This window comes from Rhipicephalus sanguineus, chromosome 1, assembly GCF_013339695.2.
Source record: "Rhipicephalus sanguineus isolate Rsan-2018 chromosome 1, BIME_Rsan_1.4, whole genome shotgun sequence".
NCBI lineage: Eukaryota > Metazoa > Arthropoda > Arachnida > Ixodida > Ixodidae > Rhipicephalus > Rhipicephalus sanguineus.
The window spans coordinates 222,165,854-222,178,313 of record NC_051176.1 but is presented as its reverse complement, the minus strand read 5'-3'; the positions used below and the strand labels follow the sequence as shown (position 1 = coordinate 222,178,313).

Genomic DNA, 12,460 nt, shown 5'->3' with positions numbered 1-12,460 from the left:
TGGCGTGTTTTGCCTTCACATTTGTGAGAAGCACATACTATGTGTGATAATGTCAGAGCAGAGTGTAATGCCATGGCAGGACGTACTGGATGTAGCACACCTGTGAGCTTAAATACACTCAGTGCATGAATGTTTGTGCATGTGTGTGAGTGCATTGTGCAAGTTTTATGATTGATGTCTCTTGCAAAAAAAGTGAAAGTTGTGTAAAGACTGCCATAATTTTAATCTTCAGGTTGTTTTTTTGCTACACTTCTGTGAGACAGTGTGGTGACTTCGTCACGTACTACTCTCATTGTCACCATGCACATTGTCTCAGGTTGCATAATTCATTGATTCATTGATGTCACATTTTTCATTGATGATCATGTTGTACATATCCCATATACAGTGTTTTTCACAATATTAAGGATTTCGAAAAATACTACTCTATAAATGCTACGCACGCTGTTTTGCAGATTGTCTTCCTTCAAAAGAAAATGAACAAGCTGCATGATTGGAATCCATGTCAGTGTAAGAATGATATTCATTTGTTTTTCAAATGCTGATGATGGAATAAGTGAGTTGCTTACCAGGTCCAACGAACAAATCGAAAGGAGTTTTTGATAGTGTGGCAATGCATAAGGTAAAGAGCAAGAAGTAGTTTGAATGTATCAGAACTATTGGAGACATGTAAACATCAGTTTATCTATTGCATTGTGGCATTGCAATATGTGTGCATTAAGGAATGAAAAAAAAAAAAGTGCGTTGTGGATGTTTGTTCCTGCATTCAACTTCGGTTGAGTAAAAGAAACTTTCTTAAATTTTGTGTTTGTCTTACTACAAGAGAACATTTCAGGTTGCAGTCCACATAAAACACACTTTTACCATTGTAAGTGAACAAATGGCAGCTATGCATGGCCAATGGTATTTCCACCCTATAAAATTTGTAAGCCTGTTGTGCTGTGTAAATCTGTTAAGATGCATGAGCATTGAGTGCTGGTACTTATAGTTAGTCTGCAAGGTGTGAACTTGCGCACAAACTTTCTTGTTTTTTGTACTTTTCACATCGCTATAACTATAGAACTGTGCTAGGCCACTTCTGAATTCATATTCGAATTAAAACGTGCTGGTATTCCTAATAATCTTTGATACATCCCTCTACCATTGTCAGTGGTTCTAAATTTTTATTTGAATGAATGAAAACAAAGTATGTTGAACTTCATTCATACATCCCTGTAAGATTATTCACAATTTTTACACTGCTACTCATAAGAATTGAAAAAGGCGTACGAGCGGAGTATTATTACAAGCTCTATGTGCCCATTTTCCACTATGTGCTGTGTTTCATTCCGGGCGTGGCTGAGTGAGCAGATGACCAGTGGAATAGCCAGAAACTTTTTTCGGACATTGCCTACCCTTCACCTGAAGTAAGGGCTGAGCAGGCTGATATTATAGTGTCATTTCACGATGGATATCCTATGGTAGTCAAATTTTGGGACGGGAACGTGTCCATTGACCTCCGGCTATGCGCCAGCAGACGACAGTCTGTTGCTCTTGGAAGTGTGCAATTTTTATCAAAATTTGACACACTGGATTTCGAGTAGTCGGTTTATTCAACCGTGACATTTAATATACACAGTAACAATGGGGAGGAGTGCACTTATCCATGCGCCTGCAGACGATACACTGTTTCGCTTAAAAGTGTGCAATTTTTACCAAAATTACACACCAAAATTGCACAGCAATTTTTGCCCAAGGTCTATTTGCCACTAGCGGCTGTCTGTGGAAATCCGCTCAATGTACTGTCGGGTCAGCCACTGGCAGCTACCTCACCACTCTGTTTGAAAAAAGGGTGTTTCAACTTTGCGCTCTGCTTGTTACTGCATGCATCGCTTACGTCTACAGAATTTGGCGGAGATCTTCAGAGCTCAATCTTTTATCCGTGGAACGTATTTGCTCATCGAGCTCTAACAGTGCTTCAGGGCCTCTTTGAGGAAGTGTCTTTCACACAGAGACTTGTTGTGAAAATTTTTATGAAATGTTTAATGCTTGTGCATTACGCAATATTTGGATTAGCCTCAACAAAGCCCTCGAAATCACAAAGTCGGTAAAGTATATTCATTATGTGCACTGCCAGTGATGCTGTCCTGCAATGATATAAAGGGCCCATCACCAGGTTTAGACATGCAAGTATCTACTACATTGTAGTACTTCAGTGGCGGGTGCAGCAAGGCTGGGAGCCTGTGTGTCGTTTCTCAAAGGAGCCGCTCACCCCACCAGTGAACGGACCCTACAGTGCTTTTGAGGAAGGCGTTTGACACCTGCATTGCATAAATAGTGCATGGCATAACTGTGCGTACTGGAAGGGGGGGGGGGGGCACATGTGGAATGCTCAGAAATGGTCGGAGGCGCGCTTTGGCCCGGGCGAGTTGTGGCAAGGTTGGCTTTTGGCCTCATTGCACCATTGCTTTTGACGTCTCTGTTATTATTGAGCCATTCCTTAATCTTACTGCATTTGCACACCTCCTGGGTCTGGGTGGCATCTCGAGATCTGACTGGCCTTGGCTAGGGATCCTGCTTCACACATTTACTATGCTAGCACAAACTTTACCAATTACATGCCACATCTTGCGGAATATTGGTCACTGTGTCATTCATGGGCAATCAAGTTTTTTTCCAAACCTGAGCCCTTTGCAAAGACCCATTTGTCCACAGCTGCAGTGGTCAGCATAAACTGCAGCGAGGGTGCCCAATTATGGCTCCGCTGGTAAGTCCTAAAGCGTGTTATCAATAGATTATGGCCGTTTTTTTTTTTTTCTGGGGTTTTACGTCCCAAAACCACTATATGATTATGAGGGACGCCGTAATGGAGGTCTCCGGAAATTTTGACCATCTGGTGTTCTTTAACGTGCACTGAAATCGCATAGTACACGGGCCTCAAGCATTTCGCCTCCATTATATTATCATAGGCGTGCGCAGGGTTCCCCATTAGGGGGGTCAAAGGTTCGTCGCAGCGCCCCCCCCACCCTACTAAGTCAATGTGTGGGGCAGATTTTGCGCCCCCCCCCTCCTCTTAAGTGACTAGAAGGGTCAATGTACGGGGTAGATTTTGCGCCCCCCCCCTCTTACGTGATTAGGGGGGGGCGCCCCCCTCCCCCCCCTGTGCGCACGCCTATGCATTGTAGCTGTTGGGCTTCTCTGTTGACAGCTGCCACCTTTCCACAAGCCTGCTACAGTATCCGTCTTCACAAGCCACTGGCTCCTATGTGTACCAGGCTGCTGCTACAAAGACTGATACTAAAAAAATTCCGTTTTGAATTAAGATTCTGTTGCAGGCGTTCCGTTAGTAACGGGTCGTGTAGAGATCGGTGGCATGTGAAAATTATTCGATTATTCGGACCGAAGCTTTCTTTGCTGCCTCCTCCAAGGACTTGTAGGGCGCTGCTGTGGTCTGGCCGCGCGCTGTAAGGAGTCGGGTTCGGCGGGTCTCGTTACGGTAGCTGGCTCCCGCCGTCCGTCCCCATAGCCGATGATTCCCAGTGAGGAGGCGCGTTCTTTCAAGAAGGAACGTAGATTTATTTACATGGTTAAGAGATTGGAGTGAAAAGAGAGAGCAGAGCAGAGAAATAACGTCAAAAGTCTTCGGCTTTTATAGCCCCGAGACCGTCACTGCAGAAGCACGGGCAAACCGGTGTCAGCGTCTCCCGCCAATCCGGTGACCTGTCGTCTTGGCGTCCGGCCTCCCGAAAGGAGGCAAATAGTCACACAATACACTCGCCACGCCCCGAAGACTCGTAGGTGAGAAGGTCGGCGAGGAGTTTCAGTCCAAAGGGGAAAGGGCCGATGACCTCCGCTTCCACTGCCAGTAATACTTGGAAGAAGCGTTGAATGATGGCTGCCTCGGGTGAAGGCCCCACCTGGGTTGATGGGAGCGTCTTCAACGGCGCAGTCCCACGCTGACCAAAACGCACGATAACGCGGGCGTGGGACGTGTGTCGAATTCCGGAAAACACGCAGACCGCTCCCTCCGGCACGGGTTAATTTTCCCTGCTGCTGTAGGGTAGAAGGCAGATGTGGCTGGGTGAGAAACTCCCCCGCGGTGCTATCTCACGCAGAGAACAACAAGCCAAAAAGGGGTCTCCGAATTCCGACGTCCTTTTTCTGGGAAATCCGTCCACGGCGACCTGCTCGCTCGCTCGGCATAGGCTCCTCCATGAAGAATCAGCGTTCGGAAGACAGCATTCTGGCAGACAGCTGCAAGCTCAATGGCGTCTGCCTCGATGAATTTTAAGGCCAAACGTAACAGCGCGCCGCCGGGTTAGCCGGGTTTCTTAATTGCAACTGCACCAGATAAACAATCGCCTTCGTGCATCCGCAGCAGCGGCGTCGCCTGCCGTACGGGGGAAGGAAAGATGGCAATGTCCTCCGCTTCCTTTACTAATCGTTTCAATCATAATTATAAGTCTATATGCGCAAGGTTTATTCCAGCAGCCTACTAAGTGCAGACGGTTCAGTCCATAATTCTGGTTCTTGGAGAGGCCTTGAAACAGTCTTGACGATTTTGCACACACGCATTGAGCCGGTAAAGCAAGTCCTCATTTGCAGGCCGATATAAGCTCTCTGCATCAAGTTTGTAGTTTATCACAAGGCTTTAAACATACTGAGCTGCGCGACAGTGTTTATCCCGAAGTGTCTTGTCTTGGACCCCATGAATTGTCCTGGCTGAGTTGTGTGCTGCAAATCTAGTGATTTTTACGACTTGTAAAGCTGCAACATCGTGTAAGGCTGGCGAGCGGAGTCTCTTCAGCTCGTCGGTGCAGTGAGCGTCGGGCTCTCGCTATCCGATCAACGGCAGGATCCACGCGTCTGCGGCTGTAAGTTTACCCCCAGAAGGCACAACTAGATTGCCAGCGCGTTTAGACTTATCGGTGATCGTTCTCAAATATAAGTCAACAGGGCTTGTTGCTGAGCTAGTTGGTTCATTACTTGAGGAAAAACTGTAATGACGCAAAGAAGACGGGGACGAAGCGAAGACACGAACTGACAGACACGGGCGGCAACTTCCAACTGTTTATGATCAGAATCCGCGCCGATTTATGCAGGCTGCCGAACAAGGTAATCCCATAGCAGAAATATAAACATGGCAGCTAACAATTCATCGTGAGCCACTAAAACAGAGTCAATGCATGCGCCGGAAGCTACACTAACGCGAACTCTAAAAACATGCCACCACATATGAACACGTGCCGACCCTATAGTGATAGGCAAAATGAGCATCGCACAATCTAAACTCTACATGTCTAAAGGCTATCTTTCAGAAAGATGGCTTCTTTCTCGCTTAGATCTAGTGATTGGGCACTAACGCAATGGCTACCTGCCCTTTTTATTAGAAACGCTTCAACTGTCTCCCTTTCAGTGCGGCTGTTTGCTCTCCTTAGAAACGTGGTTTGGCTGAAGTGTGGCGCACAACCACAGCGCTTGCAGTGGTCTGCCAAGTGCCCGCCCATGTTGCCGCTGACCGCCAAGCGGTGCTCCCTTGCACGATCGTTGAAACAACTGGCCAGTTGTTTCAACGATCGAGAGGGTAGCGCAGCTAAAACCGTCGAGTGCACTGCCGTAGCCTGCAATTTTCCATCGTAATCTGTGTTATGTGGGTTAATCCTTGTGCGTTCACAAACCAGCTGGCGAAATTTTTGCGCGTTTGGTCGCGCACTTAATTTATAATTAAATATTTTAACAGCGGGGCTGTTTAAACCGGCCGTAAAAACTTTGGTGTCCGCAGAAAACCACAGGTGGCTATGCGCCACATGCGAGCGTTAAAAACTCTGCCCGGCGAAGTGGAGCACGCGAAAGAGAGGGAGAGAGAGAGAGAGAGAAAGAAATAAAAATAGAAAAAGCGAGAAAAATAGATCGAGAGATAAAGAAATAGAAAGCAACAGGTACAAAAGACAGAGAAAGAAAGGGAAGAAAAAAAATAAAGAAAACAAGGAGACCCACCCAGCTCCGCTTTTCGTTCAGGCTTGGCAACACTGGTGCGAAGCTGCCATAATTTTTTATAAACACGCGAGCGGCCTGAGAGTCGGGCAGCACTGACGCACTCGCCAGCCGTGACGTAACAAACTGCTTTCTTTGCGAGGATCTGTCCTACGGGGAAAGATTTTGTTCCGTAGTCAGCTGCGCGTGCAATCGAGCTATTTCAGCTTTCTTCATCTTGGCATTGAAACTGAACGATGTGCAGCGGCTGAAACTAAGACGACGGCTCTGCTTCATACAGCACATAACGTCACACACGCCATAGCAAAATGGTGGTCGCTAGCGGTGGGCGGGGTTTACAGCCGGCAACGTCTAGGGCTCATTTTGCACTGAAATATCTTTAAAGTCCATTTTTCATATATTTACAGGCACGATAAACCCTCTACTTCTGTTTTCTTTCTTTCTTTTTGCTGAAAACTGTAAATTGTTGTGTGACCGTGTCATGGCCCCTTTAAGGAGGAAAGGCAGTGCTGAGAATGAGTGTAACATATAATTGCCCGCAGCTGCCTTGATAAGGTGCGTCGCTTAAACGGACACTAAAGTGAAACAATGAATCGGTTTAGATTGATAAATTGTACCCTGAGAACTCTAATGTCGTTAATTTCACCATCATAGGTTTGTTAAAGAGGATAAAATCAAGGCCGAAGTTTCATTTTTAAATTTCGCGCCGAAATCTCCGTACGTGACGTCACGGATATTGAAGTGTATTTTTCGTATTTTGGCGGCATTGAGGCAATGAAATTTGCTGAAACTTGGTATGTGAAGCCTATAGCCCCTCAAAGCACAACCGACTAGGAATTGCGTATGACCTAGTAGACGCCGTCAAAATCTATGACGTCACGACGTTTGGTGCGGGAAATTGAAGGCGGCTGAGAGAAGAGAGAGCTGAGCCAGTTGGTAGGTGTTCATGTTGAAGAGACAGCTAGGGCGTGCAAGCACGGACACAAGAGAGAAATCAAGACACCACGAACGCCGACTAACTACTGAAAAGGCGTGCGACGGCGGAAAAGAAAGAAGACACGAAAACATATCTGCGCATGCCCAAGCAATATGCGAACCTATCAATCCGGCACGCGTGGTGGATACGTTAGAGATAACTATTCAGGCACTTGATCTCTTCTTTATGCAGGTTAATCATCGATGGATGGCTCACGCATGCGTTACCACTATTATCAATACGCCAAGCCTCAACCATTAAACGCGTTTCTTGATTCCTGTAACGGTACAAAAATCGCGCATTCATCGAATTTTGGCGTGCACTTACACTCTCGGCAATGTAAAGGTGGATTAGATGGTGAGCCTCTGCTTAGCGCTCTCTTATGTTCCATTAATCTCTGGTTGACACAGCTACCCGTTTGCCCTACGTAGAAACGGCCGCAGCTAAACAGAATCTTATACACCACACACGTACGGCAATCAGTAAATTTGTTGGTATCTTTCACAAAACGAATGTCAGTCTGATTCTAGTCTATCACCCGCTCATTCTTTCTCTGTACTGCGACACATATCTTACCTAGCTTATTGTCAGCCGTTAAAACAACATTAACGCCGTATCTACCCCCACTTTCTTTAGCCTATGAGATACGCAATGAATGTAAGGAATACGACGACACGCTTTTTCCTTTTGCTTTCTGCAACCATGCTCGGGCTTAACAAAACGGCCCGCCGTCCCCATTTGGCACTGCGCGCGCCTGTCCCTAAATCTAAACGGTGCTTCATCGCGAAGGCGTAGCGACCCACGTGAAAAAGTTTTTACTTCCAGCTGGATTATGGAACCGGAAATTTTGCCCAGCTGAACCTTTTTCTAGCTGGGAAAGCAGCTGGTAAAAAATCCAGCTGGATTACATTTCCAGTTCCATAATCTAGCTGGAAAGCAGAAAGGCTGCAGCTGGGAAAAAAATCTAGCTGGAAAAATTTCCAGTTCCATAATCTAGCTGGAAATGGAAATATTTCCAGCAAATATTTCCCAGCAGGAAATGGCAAAATTTCCAGTTGCAATTCTTCATTCCCAGCTAGAAATGGAAGAATTTCCAGATTTCACCTCGCTGCTACATCGCATGCGTCTTAGCATGGTTCCTACAGGAACTGTTCGTCCAGTGAACTGCACACAGTCAAAGAACATGGTGGTGAAATTTAACAGCATTTATTTAAACGCTTGTAGCAAGTGTTGGAACATATCTCGAGATGTGGAATGAGTCCTTGTACACCACCTGAAAAGAATATTTATACATAGTGAGGGAACATCAAAACCACAATGACCCATAAAACGCAATTCTAGTAAAAGTATAGTTTTACCAAATCACATGAACAGCATCAATACCGCTTTCAAAAACAGTACCACAATACAAAGTCAATGCAGTGCAAAGCAAAGGTGAGCAAGATCTGATGAGCACTGCGGTTTATACTGTAGGTGCTATGTAACGATTATTTATATCGACCTTCACCAACTCCGAATAGACGTCCAATGAATTCACTCGAACATATGTAATTATTGGCGTTGTATGCATAGACGCATGCGCACCATTAGGTACAAGCATTGCACGGCACAGGGCCATTGGAGACAAAGGCTCAAACCGGCCTGTAGTGTACTTCGCGCATATATAAACATTACACACAGCCAGGTAACATGACACTGTGATAACGAAGCCCACAAACATTCGGGACAAATGTTCACTTACACTTGAAATATATAAGTGCAACTTACCTCCAAATGGAACAATCAGAGCTGAGAAAATCGCTGTCCCTTGATCAACGCTGGTGTATCCAAGACATCGCACACTAGTACGGCAATAAAAACCGCTCGAACATGCTGGTCATCACTCGTAACACTTTCCAGAGATAAACCTGACCAAAAATAACTATTCCATGTAACTGTCACACAGATATTCATCAAGGAAACACCCTAGACTAGCGAACACCGAGCACACACACGTACAGATATCACCACGACTGGCCGCCATGTGCTGTTCGAAACTGTGGCTGACTGCGGCGACAGAATAATTTATGCGGTCTATTGGACCGTTGTCTTTAACGGTATTAACCTTAAAAAAGGAATACAATTTTTGTATACCGTATTCATAATACAGAGTAGGTTATTATTTAGCATTAACGTCATAAGTCACCGAGAAATGATACGAGAATAGAGCTACTGACATGCCAACAAACATCGCGACAGTGCGGCGTTTTTCATGGCCGCGGCGTCGGACAGAGCAAGTTAGCAAAGTTCACTGCTATTCGATCGTGACAGTCCATGACGAATGTTGAAAATAAGGCTCCTTTTCACATGGAAGTAACTAATATTGTTCAAACACTAGCTATTGGCGCAACGGCTCAATGAGCAACTGAACAAGCACCTGGTTGTAATGCCGTGTCGACCGGGCGCACGACTACTGAAAAGGTCAAATAAAAGTTTATTTTTTAATTATTTTGCAACCCAGCCGTACGGGGCGCGGAAGATCACAGTTGCAAAATGAGTCAGTGGGAGAGGGGGGGGGGGTTATACGCATGCAATATGCAGCGTGTGAATACGCAATATGCAGGTGCCTTTTATTTCTACATGGCAATGTTTCAATAAGTCGTTTAGCCTGCAGCCACATTGAACCTCTTCATCGCGATGTTTGCTTTTCAAATATGCAAGCCTGGAAAAATCATGCTCGCATAAGTCGCAGAAAACTGCAACAGAAACTTTACAGCCACCTTTATGAGGAAGAAACATAAGTCAGCTACGTCGCAATGCAAACATGTTATGCGGTGAAGCATACCAAAAACCAGAAGGGGCCGCTGTCATGGGACATAGTGTGCCCTCAAAAAACTTTTTTTTTTTGCAAGCTTGGGTTTTGCAGACCCCCCATAATGACCTCGCGGACCCCCATTTGAGAACCACTGTTCTAAGTCATGTCTAAATGCACGGTCTGCTTTATACATTTAATCTGCTGTCACTTGTATGAAGATCAATCTTTGGGCGGATGGAATTCCTTTTGTCAACTATACCACTTCCTCGCTCAAACAGGAAAACTGCATGCTGAGCAAATTATTTCCCAACTGAAGCCGGAAAAATTTCCAGCTTGAAATATAACTTCCCAACTGGAACTGGAAACTTCAAGCTGGAAATGGCTTTCCAGCCGGGAATTATTTCAATATCCATGCTGGAAATACCATTTCCAGCCTGGAATGGGTTTCATTCCCTGCTGGAAATACCATTTCCAGCTGGGAATGGAAAATTCCCAGCCTGAAGAGCCGTTTCCAGCTGAAAACCAGGCTGGAAACCCGATTTCCAGCTGGGAATTCACATCCCATTTTCATGTGGGGAGGGGTAAAGGCGAAGTGAAGGTGAGGAGGATGGAAAGGAGGAAGGGAGAGGGTAGAGCATAGCATAGTCATGTATGGCGTTAGGCAAGCAGGACCAAGTATAGCATAGCCGCGTATAGGGGTGGGAAAGGGAAGTTAGGGTGCGGAGGAGGGAAAAGAGGAGGAGAGAGGGTAAAGGATAGCATAGTCATGTATGGCGTTAGGCAAGCAGAACCATGTATAGCAGAGCCACCTATAGCATAAATCGAGGGTGAGGAGGAACGAAAGGAGGAAATGAGTATGCTGTCATCGTATGCTTTCATTTCATGTCGTCGCTTGAGTTATAGCAAGGGGGTGCGAAAGGGAAGTGGGGGTGAGGAGGAGGGAAGAGGGCAGAGCATAGCATACGGAAAAGTGAAATGAGGGTGAGAAGGAGTGATGTGAGAAAGAGGAGCAAAGAAAGGAGGAGGGGAGAGGGCGCCACTGCATCACAAATGAAGGTTTCCTTTCCCGCCATGGAGGCCTAGCAGGTTGCACGGTTGGAACGCCAGGGCACGCTTGCCCGTGAATGCGAGCGTTGCTGAAGGAACGCAGGTCCTTCTGCGGCGCTCACAGGCTGCGTTCGTTCTACTACTCTGGTGTCTCGTCCCAAGCGCCGTTTGAGTTCACATAATAATGTCTTACCAACTAGCCCATGAACACACGCTCCTTGAGTTGTCGCTAAAGGACGGGCGAATCACTGCTCCGCACTTCCTACGTACAGCTTTCACGTTGAGTGCAACTGCATAATGTTTTCTATACCCTGTAGTTTCCTTATTCGCAAAATCCTTGCGACGGCATGTTCATATCATACAAGTGCGCAATTATCTCTTCATCACAAATTTTAGGCTGCGGGGTTGTTTACTGCCCATTTAAGGCCCCGAACATGCCAGTCCTGTCTCAGTCATTTCAAGGCTTCCTTGGTGGCCTGACATAACTTGATACCAACGAAACCTCGAGAGCAAAGCTCGGAAGTAAGGTAACAAGGTGCAGAAAGAAGAGCGAGACGACTTCACAGGCCCACCCACTTAATCAGAGCATTTTTACTGAAAACCGAGTGTCATCTGGTGGTCACCACTTCTACGCGACGAAGGAACGGTCAATCACATCTTGTCAGCCCCACCGAACACCTAACCCCTGGTTCTTTCATCTGGTTCCTTCCCAATTTGAACTTTGCAAAATCCACTTTCTGCATGCAAACCAGAGAACTGATCGCTCTGGTTGCTTGGAAACATAGTTGCTTGTTTTTTGTTTGTTTTTTTGACAGCTATGGAGTTATATTTTGGTTTGTGCGAATAGTAAATTTTAGGTTCGAAGCGAATAGTGATTTGGTCGAATAATTTCGAATTGAATTCGAATAGTTTATCACATATTGGAAAGCATGCTTTGTCAGGTAGAGAAGCAGCCAATAAGATTAAGGAGCATTTTACGACTAATAGTACATAATACACAAGTTCAAACATACCATATTGCCTTGTTGCAAGACCAAGTCTATAACCCGAATGACAAGGAATCATGCGATTATTAAACAAGACGAAAGATAATATATTTGGAGGATTTGAAGAAGTTGAGGCAACCTCAATCAAGTACATTTGTAATATTGGAGCCCTAGTCTTGGCACATACCTTGTGATGGAGGCGAGAGGTAGACGGAATATATTGTATTGATAAGTTATTTTAAGTGAAAGGCAAGATGGGTGAATGACCACACACAAGCATTTCACATGCTATCATCTCCAGCACCTAGCAGAACACTGCATTAATCTAGGCCCGTATCACTGTACAGCACCCCTTTCCAGGTGTGGAATCATTTCTGTGCTTGCTGCAATGACAAGAAGCAAGCAGTACAATATATTTTTATTCCTGAAACACGCACAACATCAATCTTCAGTAAGGAGGTCTAAGAATCAGGGTTTAGGGGTGGGATCCCATAATGTCACTGAGATTGGTGCATTGCTTCGCAGTGCCGGGTGTAGCGAGGGAGGAGATTCCCTGAAAAGCCAGCTGGCAGCATGGCCACCAGAGGAGGACCAGAGAACTTGGCGCGAAGTGCATGCTTTCTATGCCGCCTGTCATGAGTTTTTGAAGATGCCTTGCGATACGGAGAGCGGGTAGTTCGTTAT

General features: G+C 45.8%; 1 long non-coding RNA gene across 1 annotated transcript; it reads right to left on the bottom strand.

The window, feature by feature from the left end:
• Positions 1-8,139: 8,139 nt before the first annotated feature.
• LOC125757019 (uncharacterized) lies at positions 8,140-8,791 on the bottom strand. The gene is made up of 2 exons (XR_007415005.1): positions 8,717-8,791; positions 8,140-8,222 (listed from the first exon to the last, which is right to left on the bottom strand). It is a non-coding gene; the product is annotated as an uncharacterized LOC125757019 (long non-coding RNA).
• Positions 8,792-12,460: the final 3,669 nt, after the last annotated feature.